The sequence below is a fragment of the Otolemur garnettii genome, unplaced genomic scaffold (genome assembly GCF_000181295.1).
Source record: "Otolemur garnettii isolate 467f Iridium unplaced genomic scaffold, OtoGar3 scaffold00045, whole genome shotgun sequence".
In the NCBI taxonomy this organism is placed as follows: domain Eukaryota; kingdom Metazoa; phylum Chordata; class Mammalia; order Primates; family Galagidae; genus Otolemur; species Otolemur garnettii.
Genome location: NW_003852440.1, coordinates 10295842 through 10308771, shown reverse-complemented (window position 1 = coordinate 10308771; position 12930 = coordinate 10295842). Strand labels below are relative to the sequence as shown.

Here is a 12930-nt window from a genome sequence, read left to right as displayed (position 1 = left end):
TGCAATAGAAAGTATCAACAACAGATTAGACCATGCAGAAGAAGGAATCTCAGAGGTAGAGGACAAAGATCTTGAGATATCTCAGATAGTTAAAGAGGCAGAAAAGAAGAGAGAGAAAGCAGAACATTCACTGACAGAATTATGGGACTTTATGAAATGTTCAAACATACGAGTTATAGATATCCCAGAAGGGGAAGAAGAATGCCCCAGGGGAATGGAAGCCGTACTAGAGAATATTATAAATGAAAATTTCCCAAATATCACCAAAGATTCTGACACACTCCTTTCAGAGGCATATCAGACCCAAGGTCACCTAAACTCTAACCAAGCTTCTCCAAGACATTGTGATGAACCTGTCCAAAGTCAGGACAAAAGTAAAGATTCTGTATGCTGCCAGGAGTAAGTGCCAGTTGACCTATGGGGCAAATCCATCAGGGTGACTGCAGACTTCTCTGATGAAACTTTTGAAGCAAGAAGACAATGGTCATTTACCTTTCATCTACTTAAACAGAACAATTTCCAGCCCAGAATTCTATATCCTGCTCAGCTAAGCTTTAAAATTGATGGAGAAATCAAATCATTTACTGATATACAAACATTGAGGAAATACTTCAACCTGCTCTACACACTGAACATCACAATGGACCACTAGCAATGTAAGCAGCCAGAAATTAAAGGACAGAACCTAACTTCCATAATGATGCAAAAGATAAAACTAAGCAATGGACTCTCACAAAATAAGATGAACAGAACACTACCACACTTATCAATTATCTTACTAAATGTTAATGGCTTGAGTTTCCCACTCCAGAGGGAGGGAGGCATAGATTAGCTGATTGGATTTAAAAACACAAGCCACCCATTTGCTGTCTGCAGGAAACACACCTAGCTTCAAAAGACAAATTAAAACTCTGAGTTAAGGGTTGGAAGACAATTTTTCAGGCAAATGGAATTCAGAAGAAAAGAGGAGTTGCAATATTATTTTCAGACACATGTGGATTTAAAGCAACTAAACTCAAAAAAGACAAAGATGGTCACTTTATATTGGTCAAGGGAAAAATACAAGAAGACATTTCAATTCTAAATATTTATGTACCCAGTTTAAATGCTCCCAGATTCTTGAAACAGATGTTACTCAGTCTGAGCAATATGATATCCTATAATATAATAAAAGGGGACTTTAATACTCCTCTTACAGAGCTGGACAAATCCCCTAAACAGAAATTAAACAAAGATATAAGGGACTTAAATAAGACCCTAGAGCAACTGTGCTTGATATACGCATATAGAGCACTCCATCTCAAAGATAAAGAATATGTATTCTTCTCATTACCCCATGGAACATTCTCCAAAATTGATCATACCCTAGGACAAAAAAAACCAAACCTCAATAGAATCAAAAGAATTGAAATTTTACCTTGTATCTTCTCAGACCACAAGGCACTAAAGGTGGAACTCAACTCCAACAAAAATATTCAACTCCACATAAAGACATGGAAATTAAACAACCTTCTGTTGAATGAAAGTGGGGTGCAGGAAGAAATAAAAGAGGAAATCATTAACTTCCTTGAGCAAAACAGCCATGAAGACACAAGCTACCAAAACCTGTGGGATACTTCAAAAGCAGTTTTGAGAGGAAAATTCATCACTTTAGATGATGACATTCAAAAATAAGAAAGAGAGCGCATCAACAAACTCACAAGCCATCTTATGGAATTGGAAAAAGAACAATCTAAGCCTAAACCCAGCAGAAGAAAAGAAATATCCAAAATTAACTCAGAGATCAATGAAATTGAAAACAAATGAATCATTCAGAAAATTAATAAAACAAGGAGTTGGTTTTTTGAAAAAAATAAATAAATTAGATAAACCTTTGACCAGACTACTAAAAATAAAAAAGTGAAATCTCTAGTAACCTCAATCACAAATGATAAAGGGGAAATAACAACTGATGCCTCAGAGATACAAGAGATCATCTCTGGATACTAACAGAAACTCTATGCTCTGAAATTTGACAATATGAAGGAAAAGGATCAATATTTGGAATCACACCCTCTCCCTAGACTTAGCCAGGAAGAAATAGAGCTCCTGAACAGCCCAATTTCAAGCACTGAGATTAAAAAAACAATAAAAAAAACTTCCAACAAAAAAATGCCCTGGTCCAGATGGCTTCACACCAGAATTCTATCAAACCTTCAAGGAAGAGATTATTCCCACATTGCAGAAATTATTCCAAAAAATTGAGGAGGAAGGAATCTTCCCCAACACATTATATGAAGCAAACATCACCCTGATTGATACTAAAGCCAGGAAAAGACTCAACTAAAAAGGAGAATTTCAGACCAATTTTACTAATGAATACACATGCAAAAATTCTCAACAAAATCCTAGCCAATAGATTATAGCTTATCATCAAAAAAATCATCCATGGGCATCGCCTGTGGTTCAAAGGAGTAGAGTGCTGGCCCCATATGTTGGAGGTGGCAGGTTCAAACCCAGCCCTGGCCAAAAAAAAAAAAAAAAAATCATACGTCATGATCAAGTAGGTTTCACCCCAGGGATGCAAGGCTGGTTTAACATACACAAGTCCATAAACATTATCCACTGTATTAACAGAAACAAAAACAAAGACTATATGATCCTCTCAAGAGATGCAAAAAAAGCATTCGATAAAATCCAGCATCCTTTTCTAATTAGAACACTGAAGAGTTTAGGCATACGTGACATATTTCTGAAACTGATAGAAGCTATCTATGACAAACCCACAGCTAATATTTTACTGAATGGAGTGAAACTGAAAGCTTTTCCTCTCCAAACTGGAACCAGCATGGTACTGGCACAAAAATAGAGACATAGACATTTGGAATCAAATAGAAAAGCAGGAAATGAAACTAACATCTTACAACCACCTAATCTTTGATAAACCAAACAAGAACATACCTTGGGGGAAAGACTCCCTATTCAATAAATGGTGCTGGGAGAACTGGATAGCCACATATAAAAGACTGAAACTGGACTCACACCTTTCCCCACTCACAAAAATTGATTCAAGGTGGATAAAGGACTGAAAGTTAAGGCATGAAACAATAAAAATCCTCAAAGAAAGTATAGGAAAAACACTGGAAGATATTGGCCTGGGGAAAGACTTCATGAAGAAGACTGCCGTGGCAATTGCAATAACAACAAAAATAAACAAATGGGACTTAATGAAACCGAAAAGCTTCTGTACAGCAAAGGAGGCAACAACCAAAGCAAATAGACAACCTACACAATGGGAATGGATATTTGCATATTTTGAATCAGACAAAGCTTGATAACTAGGATCTATAGAGAACTCAAATCAATCCACATGAAAAAAGCCAACAATACCATATACCAATGGGCAAGAGACATGATTAGAACCTTCTGTAAAGAAGACAGATGAATGGCGAACAAACATACGAAAAAAATGCTCATCATTCCTAATTATTAGAGAAATGCAAATCTAAACCACCCTGAGATAACCACTAACCCCAGCAAGAATGGCCCACATCACAAAATCTCAAAACTGCAGACGCTGGTGTGGATGTGGAGAGAAGGGAATAGTTTTACACTGCTGGTGGGACTACAAGCTACTACAACCTTTTTGGAAGGAAGTATGGAGAACCCTCAAAGAACTTAAGCTAGACCTCCCATTTGATCCTGCAATCCCATTACTGGGCATCTACCCAGAAGAAAAACAATCCTTTTATCATAAGGACACTTGCACTAGACTGTTTATTGCAGCTCAATTTACAGTCGCCAAAATGTGGAAACAGCCTGAATACTCTCGAACCCAGGAATGGATTAACAAGCTGTGGTATATGCATACCATGGAATACTATTCAGCCTTTTTAAAAAATGGAGACTTTACAGCCTTTGTATTGGAAGTGGAACACATTATTCTTAGTAAAGCATCACAATAATGGAGAAGCATGAATCCTATGTACTCAATTTTGATATGAGGACAATTAATGACAATTAATGACATGGTAGGGGTAGGGGAGAGCAGAGAGAAGAAAAAGGAGGGAGGGGTGAGGAAGGGAATAGCAGAGAGAGGGATGGAGAGTGGGGGGTGGGGTCTTGGTGTGTGCCACACCTTTTGCGGGCAAGACATGATTGTAAGAGGGATTTTACCTTACAAATACAATCAGTGAAACCTGGTTTCTTATACCCTCAATGAATCCCCAACAACAAATTAAAAAAAAATCTTGCAGCTGTATAATTGCTAGCCACCATATCAACTTCTGTTAACCGACCAGTTGGAATCATCTGTCTGCTTACTTGCATCAGCTCATGTATAAAGTGACCAGATTTTAACATCAGTATGGTGGGACAACATGGCCCAGGGGTGGGGCGGGGGGCTGGACAGGGGGGCAGGGCAGGGCCTGACAACAATGCAAACTTTGATACGCAGTTCTCAATAATCACTTCTCAGCAATTATTTGTTGTTGTTACAATTTAACATTATAAAATTAACAAAAATAATATAAAACTCATATTCTGGCCAAATAGCCACATTGCAGCCAAAAACCGTATATTCCCTTCCTGTGCTCCTGCCCATTCGTGCATTCGTTCCAAAAATCGGGACTTTTTAAAAATGCTGTGGGATGTGGGACAAATTGTTGAAAAGTGGGACTGTCCCACCAAAAGCGGGACGTCTGGTCACCCTACTCATGTAGCCCACCCTATATATACCTTGAAAATATTTAGGTCGGGGCTGTTCTCTTGGTCCTTTTCAGAAGCTATAGAGTCAGCCACCAGCTGGCTAATAAAAGACTCCATTTAGACACTTTAATTTGGTTGTGTGGTCTTTTCTTGTCCCACAACAAGATAACGAATGTTGGGGAGGATTGAAGCCCTCATCCTCTGCTGATGAAAAGGTGAAATAAGGTGGCCAGTTTGGAAGACCTTCTGGCAGCCCCTATAGCGTTACCATATGAGGGACAGGTCTGCTCCTAGGCACACACTCAAAGGCAAGGGGCAGCCTGTATCCACACAAAGGCCTGAATGCAGATATTCACAGCAGCATTACTCACAGTCATGAGAAGTATAATTAGCCCATGTGTCTATCAGCCAATAAATAGATAAATAATGTCAAACATTCGTACAATGTAACAATAACAGAGATGAACCTTGAGAACATCATACTAAGTTAAAGAGGACACAAACCTGTAATTCCAGCATTCTGGGAGCCAGAGGTGGGTGGATTGTCTGAGCTCAGGAGTTGGAGACCTGCCTGAGCAACAGTGAGACCAAGTCTGTAAAACGAGCTGGGTGTTGTGGTGGGCGCTCGTAGTCCCAGCTACTCAGGTGGCTAAGGCAAGAGGATTGCTTGAGCCCAAGAGTTTGAGCTTACTGTGAGCTATGACACCATGGCACTCTACCCAGAGCAAGATTCTGTCTCATAAAAAGAAAAAAACAAGGACTGATGCAGTGACACTCAATTTCCAGAATGGGCACAGAAGTAGTGGTTTCCTAGAATGGAGGGGCGGAGGTGGGGGTGAAAATGAGGAATGACCATTGATGTGTGCAGAGTTTCCCTTGGGGGCAATGAAAAAGCTCTAAACTCAGATAATGGTGGTGGTTGCATGACTCTGAAGGTTCTAAAAACCACTAGATTTAAATTTTAAATCCCTTTATAGGGAGAAAGTTTATGGTATGGAGTTATTTGTTTAAAAACTAAGAGAAGGGGATTCTGGGAAGGTAGCCAACTGGTAGCAACCCTCGGCAGAGGCTTCTGAACACAGGAAGAAAAACTGGATGGAATCGGACTCTATGAAGCCAAAGACAGGGAGCTGAGCCCAGAAATAAGTATAGCAAGCTGTAACTCCAAGGAAGAGCATTCAAGAAAACAAATTACAGGTAGAAAGCCTATCAACTAGAGGATGGGAGACCCCTCCCCCAAGCAGGCCTGCCGCAGGCTATCTGCGAATGAGCAGGGAACAATTTTACCTCGCTGGAGAGAGCTGCTAAACTCCAGGTCTCTTTCTTCAGGAAGCTCCCACTTATGAACTTAGACACCACCTCACCAGGCATAAAATTGAACAGATATTTCCCCCCACAAGTCCAAACTCCCAGTCTACCCTTTCCCCCTCACATGACAGTCTGAAGCTCTGCCCCCTGCAGAGCACAGGGTGTTTGGTCTTGTCCTGAGTGATCTGGACATAGCGTGGACTGCCATTGGAATCTGCAACTAACGGGGAAGAAAGAGGGTATGGGAAGAAAGGGACACTTGACAGGAGGAGGAGCAGTCCCCTGGTTATGACTATGCCAGGCCAGTGGTACTGTAGATCCTCAGTTCGGGCTGTGTCTGATGGGACAGGGTGCAGAACATCCAGCTCTGATGGCACCCATAGCAGGAGAGTGGTTGCCCTGTGTGGACTGAGTTCGGCAGACAGGGCTGGTCCCCAGCGCCTGCTGAGCCAGTGAGCAGAGGCTTGACCTGAAAGCAAGGGCATGGTCCCCTAATTCCAACAGAATCCTCCAGCAGTGAATTACTGTGTGTGAACCAAGACCTGAGGGCTAGGGCGTGGTCCACTATCTCAAGCAGGGCTGATGGGCAGAGGCTTACCAGGTGAAGACTGAAACCTGCAAGTGGAGTGTGGTGCCCTGACTCCAACAGAGCCTGTGAACAGAGGCTTGCCAGGCAGTGGACTGAGATTGGCTGGTGGAGATGTAGTCCCCTGACTCCAACTGGTCTGGCAAACAGAGGATAGCTGTGTATGGACTGAGACTGGTGAGTGGAGGCGTGGCCCCTGGCTCCAGCTGTGACTGTGAGCAGAGAAGCGGACAACAGTGTGGACTGAGTCTGGCAGGCAGGAGTGTGGATCCCTGGCTCCAATTGTGCTGTTGGAGACCCTTGAATCCCTCTCTATTGGGCAGGGTTTGCAATGCCTCAGACAATTTGGTTGGAACCCATGTCTGGGGCTGTCCACTTTGGGACATTGTGAGGTTGACCTTTGAAGTTCTATAGCAGAAAAGAACTGAAGGGTTGGGGTTGGGCACCACAGCTGTTTCTATCTGTTCATAGTAGAGATTTCAACCTAATACTGTGATTTCTAAGGATAGGGTAGAGGTTGGCTGATATCAAAACAGAGATAGCTTGTGCTATCTCACCAAGTAGATCCTCAGAATCTCCAGCTAAAACTGAAAGGGGCCTGTGTAAGGTTATAGGAAATAAGCCACACTTACAAAGCCTAGTGCTGTGGTAAGGAGCTATCTCTACTAACTGGGAACCCTAATTCAATCTCACCCTGCCAGTTCTAATAAACCAAACAGTGGAAAATAAACATGGTGTGGACCCAACAGAAGAACTCTGGCAACATGAATAACCAGAGTAGATCAACTCCCAAGAAATGACAAAGGAGACACAACTGAAGATACCATGCATAGACAAATGGCAGCAATGTCAGAAATCGAATTCAGAACATGGATGGCAAATAAGGTAAATAGAATGGAAGAAATAGAAATTGAATTCCAAAGAGTAGTTTCTAAAGTTGTCTCAAGAAATTGATGAACTCAATGCGCAAGTCACCAAAGATATGGACATAATAAGAAAAGAGATAGCAGAGCTCAAGGAAACAAAGAAGTTAGTTGAGGAGCTCCAAAATACAGTAGAATCCCTAAATAATAGAGCTGACCAAGCAGAAGTAAGGATCTCTGAAACTGAAGACAAAGCTTTTGAATGTACCGAAACACTCAAAGAGGCAGAAAAATGGAGAGCAAAAACTGATCATTCCCTGAGGGTGTTGTGGGATTGCTCCAAAAGATCAAACATTTGTCTTATAGGAATTCCCAAAGGAGAAGAGGATGGTCTTAAAGGTACAGATGCTCTACTCCAAGAGGTTTTGGAGGAGAATTTCCCAAGCATTGCAAGAGATACAGAACTTTAGATAGCAGACAGTTTCAGAACCCCAGCAAGACTTAATCCAAAAAATCATCTCCTAGATACATTGTGATTAACTTTCCCAAAGTTAAGTCAAAGGAGAAAATTCTGCAAGTAGCCAGATATAAGAAAAGCATCACTTACAAAGGGAGAAATGTCAGAATGACTGTAGTTCACTCAGCCAAAACGTTTCAAGCCAGAAGAAGATGGTCATCGACCTTCGGTCTCCTAAAACAAAACAACTTCCAGCCCAGGATCCTGTATCCAGCTAAACTGAGTTTCATTTGTGATGGAGAAATCAAATACTTTAATGACATAGACATGTTGAAGATATTTGCCATAACTAAACCAGCTCTCCAGGATATTCTCAGACCCATCCTCCACAACAACAATGCTCTACCTCCAAAGTAAACTCACCCAGAAATTTTTGAACAAAACCCAACTTCCACAGTGGTGAAAGGATTAAAAATGTCCACTGGACATCCAAAAATCATGACACACAAAACACAACCAGGCTTATCAATTATCTCAATTAATGTGAATGGTTTAAATTGTCCTCTAAAGAGGCACAGCCTGGCTGACTGGATACATAAACTCAGACCAGATATCTGCCGTATCCAAGAATCTCACCTTACCTTAAAGGATAAAAATAGACTCAGGATGAAGGGACTTGTATATTACAGGCAAATGGAAACCAGAAAAAAGCAGGGGTTGCAACTTTAGTAGCAGATACAATTAGCTTTAAACCAACAGAGATAATGAAAGATAAGGAAGGTTGCTACATATTTGTCAAGGGAAACACCCAACATGAAGAGATTTCTATAATTAACATTTATGCACCCTGCCAGAATGCTCCTCAATTCATAAAGCAGACCCTAATGAATATGAATAACTTGATATCTTCCTGCACTACAATAGATTTTAACACCCCTTTGCCAGTTTTAGATCCTCCAAGAAGAAACTAAACAAAGACTGGGGTCAGACTTAAACCTGACCCTAGAACAAAAGGACTTTACACACCTGTATATAACATTTCATCCTAACAAAACTGAATATACTTTCTTCTCATCAGTCCACGGGTCATCCTCTAAAATAGATCATATCCTAGGATACAAGTCTAACCTCAGCAAATTTAAAAGTGTAGAAATTATTCCTTGTATCTTCTTGGACCACCATGGAATAAAAGGGGAACTCAACAGCAACAGGAATCTTCATTATCAAAAAACTCATGGAAGCTAAATAATCTTAGGCTGAATGATAGCTGGGTCAAAGATGAGATTAAGAAGGAAATCACTAAATTTTTGGAACAAAATGGTAACAAAGACACAAATTATCAAAACCTGTTAAATACTGCAAAAGCAGTCCTAAGAGGGAAATTTATAGCATTGGAAACCTTCATTAAGAAAATAGAAAGAGAGGAAGCCAACAACTTAATGCATCATCTCAAGCAAATGGAAAAGGAAGAACATTGCAACCCCAAACCAAGAAGAAGAAAAGAAATAACCAAAATTAGGGCAGAATTAAATGAAATTGAAAACAAAAGAATCATTCAGAAGATCAGCAAAGGAAAAAGTTGGTTTTTTGAAAAGATTAACAAAATTGATAAACCTTTGGTCAACCTAACTAGAAATAGAAAAGTAAAATCTCTAATATCGTCTATCAGAAATGATAAAGGAGAAATAACAACAGGCACTTCAGAAATTCAAAAAATCGATAGCGCATGAGGTGGTCCCTTGGACCTGTGTCTTGCTTCAACAGCGTTTGAATGGAACAGATCCGGGGACTACCTTTCTTCTAGCCTTCGGCAATTTTCCAGTCTCATTCTTTTCTACTTGTAATCTCTGGGACCATCTTCATGGCCATCTCCTGCTTCTGGAGCCAGCTTTTTTTGTGGTTTGTTCCTTATTATCAATCAACCATGAGCTCCCAGATTCGTCAAAATTATTCCACCGATGTGGAGGCAGCCATCAACTGCCTGGTCAATTTGCATCTGCGGGCCTCCTACACCTACCTCTCTCTGGGCTACTATTTTGACTGTGATGATGTGGCTCTGAAAGGCGTGGGACACTTCTTCTGCTAGTAGGCGGAGGAGAAGCGGGAGGGCTCTAAGCATCTTTTGAAGATGCAAAACCAGTGTGGCAGCTGTGTTCTCTTCCTGGACATGCAGAAGCCATCTCAAGATGAATGGGGTTCAACCCTGGATGCAATGGAAGCCACCTTGACCCTGGAGAAGAGCCTGAACCAGGCTCTTTTTTTTTTTTTTTTTTTTGAGACAGAGCCTCAAGCTATCCCCCCTGGGTAGAGTGCCGTGGCCTCACAGCTCACAGCAACTTCCAACTCCTGGGCTCAAGCGAGTCTCCTGCCTCAGCCTCCCAAGTAGCTGGGACCACAGGCACCTGCCACAATGCCCGGCTAAGGCTCTTTTGGATCTTCATGCCCTGGGTTCTGCCCGCACAGACCCTCATCTCTGTGACTTCCTGGAGAGTCACTTCCTAGATGAGGAAGTGAAATTCCTCAAGAAGATGGGCAACCACCTGACCAACCTCCACAGGCTGGCCGGCCCTCAGGCTGGGCTGGGCAAGTATCTCTTCAAAAGGCTCACTCTCAAGCATGACTAAAAGCCTACAGAGACCAGTGACCTCTGAGGAGCCCTTTTCAAACTATCAAGGGCTTCTGCCAGAGCCTCTTCCTCCAGCCACAAGGCAGTTTTTTAAACACCTTGCAGTCTGCTCCCAAGCCTTGGACCAAATAGAAATAAAGCTTTGTGCATCTAGTCAGAAAAAAAAAAAAAAGAAATTCAAAAAATCCTCAAGGGTTACTACAAAAATTTGTCTTCCCAGAAATATGAAAATCTGAAGGAAATGGACCAATACCTGGAAGCATATCACCTTCCTAGACTCAACCAGATAGAATTAGAAATTTTGAATAGACCTATATCAACCACTGAAATAGCATCAACAATATGAAATCTCCCTAAAAAGAAAAGTCCAGGACCAGATGGCTTCATGTCTAAACTCTATCAAACCTTTCTAGAGGAACTAGGACCTATATAATATAATGTTTTCCAAAGCACAGAAAAAGAAGGAATACTTCCCAACACATTCTATAAGCAAATATCACCCTGATCCCCCAAACCGGAAAGGATCCAACAAGAAAATAAAATTATAGACCAATATCATTATTGAATATCAATGCAAAAATATTGAATAAGATCTTAGGAAACAGAATTCAACAGCACATCAAAAAAATTATACACCATTATCAAGCTGGGTTTGTTCCAGGATTACAGGGTTGGTTGAACATACACAAATCTATAAATATAATACATCACATCAATGAAATAAAAAACCCATCAATGAAATAAAAAGACCATGTGATTCTCTCAATTGACACAGAAAAAGCCTTTGATAATATGCAGCATCCTTTCATGGTCAGATTCTTAAGAAAATAGGCATAGAAGGCACATTTCTTAAAGTGATAGAGGTTATCTACAGCAAACCCACAGCCAATATCATATTGAATGATGTAAAATTGAAAACATTTCCACTCAGATCAGGAACAAAGCAAGGATGCCCACTGTCTCCACTGCTATTCAACATAGTAATGGAAGTCTTAGCCTTCACAATCAGGCAAGAGAAGGTGATCAAGGGTATACAAAGAGGGTCAGAGGAGATCAAACTCTTACTCTTCACTGATGATATGATCCTCTACCTGGAAAATCCCAGGGACTCAACTTCAAATCTCTTAGAAGTCATCAAGGAATACATCAGAGTCTCAGGATATAAAATCAATATTTACTAGTCAGTAGCTTTTATATACGCCAACACTAGTGAAGCTGAAAAAACAATCAAGGACTCTATTCCTTTTATAATAATGCCAAAGAAGATGAAATATCTGGGAATTTACCTAATAAAGGAAGTGAAACATCTCTATAAGGAGAATTATGAATCTCTAAGAAAAGAAATAACTGAAGATGTTAACAAATGGAAAAACATACCATACTCAGGGCTGGGAAGAATCAACATTATTAAAATGTCCATACTACCCAAAGCAATCTACAGATTTAATGCAATCCCTATTAAAGCACCATTGTTATACTTTAAAGAACTTGAAAAAATAGTACTTCATTTTATATGGAATCATAAAAAGCCTCAAATAGCAAATACATTACTCAGAAATAAAACAAATCAGGAGGTATCACATTACCAGACTTCAGGCTATACTATAAATCTATAGTGATCAAAACAGCATGGTACAGGCACAAAAACAGAGTGGTAGATTTATGGAACAGAATAGAGAACCAAGAGATGAACCCAGCTACTTACCACCATTTAATCTTTGATAAGTCTATCAAAAATATCCAGTAGGGGCTCGGCGCCTATAGCTCAACCGGCTAAGGCGCCAGCCACGTACACCTAAGGTGGCAGGTTTGAATCCCCAGCCCAGACCCGCCAAACAACAATGACGGCTGCAACCAAAAAACAGCCAGGCGTTGTGGTGGGCGCCTGTGGTCCCAGCTACTTGGGAGGCGGAGGCAAGAGACTCGCTTGAGCCCAGGAGTTGGAGGTTGCTGTGAGCTGTAATGCCACAGCACTCTACCCAGGGGGGACAGCTTGAGGCTCTGTCAAAAAAAAAAAAAAAAAAAAAATATCCAGTAGGGGAAAGACTCCCTATTTAACAAATGGTGCTGGGTGAACTGGCTGGCGACCTGTAGAAGACTGAAACTGGACCCCTACCTTTCACCATTAACAAAAATTGATTCCCACTGGATAAAAGATTTAAACTTAAGATATGAAACTATAAAAATAGTAGAAGAGAGTGCAGGGAAAACACTTGAAGAAATTGGCCTGGGAGAATATTTTATGAGGAGAACCCCCCAGGCAATTGAAGCAACACCAAAAATACATTACTGGGATCTGATTCAAGCTAAAAAGCTTTTGCACAGCCCAGAGCACAGTAAGTAGAGCAAACAGACAGCCTTCAGAATGGGAGAAAATTTTTGTAGGTTATGCTTCCAACAAAGA

At 40.8% G+C, this 12930-nt stretch overlaps 1 pseudogene across 1 annotated transcript; it reads left to right on the top strand.

The window, feature by feature from the left end:
• The first annotated feature begins 9695 nt into the window (after positions 1-9695).
• LOC100959127 lies at positions 9696-10634 on the top strand (annotated as a pseudogene). The gene is made up of 2 exons (XR_153721.3): positions 9696-10151; positions 10324-10634. The product of XR_153721.3 is annotated as a ferritin light chain-like (transcript).
• Positions 10635-12930: the final 2296 nt, after the last annotated feature.